Here is a 2,062-nt window from a genome sequence, read left to right as displayed (position 1 = left end):
AAGCAGTCCTTTATATGTTGGATATGTTGCAGTATATCCTAGATACAATATATGTTTGCAGAACCGAACAGTTCTCTTGTTGCATAGGGAGAATTGGATTCAGAAGGTATAAATAACCCAGGAAGAAAAACAAAAATGCAGATAGTTCACATTCGTTTCCCAGTGTTCTTTCTTTGGGTGTAGCTGCTTTTGTCCGTCATTTATCAATTGAAACTCAGGTCTCTTTGTCAAAGAAATCCACTTCCATCAAAATATGTCCTCATACAATATCGTTGTCGAAGTGTATAATGATCTCCTGGTTCTGCTCATTTCACTTAGCATCAGTTCATGTAAGTCTCGCCAGTCCTCTCTGTATTCATCCTGCTGGTCATTTCTTACAGAACAATAATATTCCATAACATTCATATACCACAATTTACCCAGCCATTCTCCAATTGATGGGCATCCATTCATTTTCCAATTTCTAGCCACTACAAACAGGGCTGCTACAAACATTTTGGCACATACAGGTCCCTTTCCCTTCTTTAGTATTTCTTTGGGATATAAGCCCAATAGAAACACTGCTGGATCAAAGGGTATGCACAATTTGATAATTTTTTGGGCATAATTCCAGATTGCTCTCCAGAATGATTGGATTCGTTCACAACTCCACCAACAATGCATTAGTGTCCCAGTTTTCCCGCATCCCCTCCAACATTCATCATTATTTTTTCCTGTCATCTTAGCCAATCTGACAGGTGTGTAGTGGTATCTCAGAGTTGTCTTAATTTGCATTTCTCTGATCAATAATGATTTGGAACACTCTTTCATATGAGTGGTAATAGTTTCAATTTCATCCTCTGAAAATTGTCTGTTCATATCCTTTGACCATTTATCAATTGGAGAATGGCTTGATTTTTTTAAATTTGAGTCAGTTCTCTATATATTTTGGAAATGAGGCCTTTATCAGAACCTTTAACTGTGAAAATGTTTTCCCAGTTTGTTGCTTCCCTTCTAATCTTGTTTGCATTAGTTTTATTTGTACAAAGGCTTTTTAATTTGATGTAATCAAAATTTTCTATTTTGTGATCAGTAATGGTCTCTAGTTCATCTTTGGTCACAAATTTCTTTCTCCTCCACAAGTCTGAGAGATAAACTATTCTATGTTCCTCTAATTTATTTATAATCTCGTTCTTTATGCCCAGGTCATAGACCCATTTTGATCTTATCTTGGTATATGGTGTTAAGTGTGGGTCCATGCCTAATTTCTGCCATACTAATTTCCAATTATCCCAGCAGTTTTTATCAAATAATGAATTCTTTTCCCAGAAATTAGGGGCTTTGGGTTTGTCAAACGCTAGATTGCTATAGTTGACTATTCTGTCTTATGAACCTAGCCTTTTCCACTGATCCACTAATCTATTTCTTAGCCAATACCAAATGGTTTTGGTGACTGCTGATATATAATATAATTTTAGATCAGGTACAGCTAGGCCACCTTCATTTGATTTTTTTTTCATTAATTCCCTTGAGATTCTTGACTTTTTATTGTTCCATATGAATTTTGTTGTTATTTTTTCTAGATCAATAAAATATTTTCTTGGAAGTCTGATTGGTATAGCACTAAATAAATAGATTAGTTTAGGGAGTATTGTCATCTTTATTATGTTCACTCGGCCGATCCAAGAGCACTTAATATTTTTCCAATTATTTAAGTCTGACTTTATCTGTGTGGAGACTTTTTTATAATTTTGCTCATATAATTCCTGACTTTCCTTTGGTAGATAGATTCCCAAATATTTTATGGTATCAACAGTTATTCTGAATGGAATTTCTCTTTGTATCTCTTGCTGTTGGGTTTTCTTGTTGATGTATAAAAATGCTGAGGATTTATGGGGATTTATTTTGTAGCCAGCTACTTTGCTAAAATTATGAATTATTTCCAATAGCTTTTTAGTAGAATCTCTGGGGTTCTCTAGGTATACCATCATATCATCTGCAAAGAGTGATAGTTTGGTTTCCTCATTGCCTACTCTAATTCCTTTAATATCTTTCTCAACTCTTATTGCAGAGGCTAGTGTTT

This window comes from Antechinus flavipes, chromosome 5 (genome assembly GCF_016432865.1).
Source record: "Antechinus flavipes isolate AdamAnt ecotype Samford, QLD, Australia chromosome 5, AdamAnt_v2, whole genome shotgun sequence".
Classification (NCBI taxonomy): Eukaryota; Metazoa; Chordata; class Mammalia; order Dasyuromorphia; family Dasyuridae; genus Antechinus; species Antechinus flavipes.
This window is presented reverse-complemented; position numbering follows the sequence as displayed.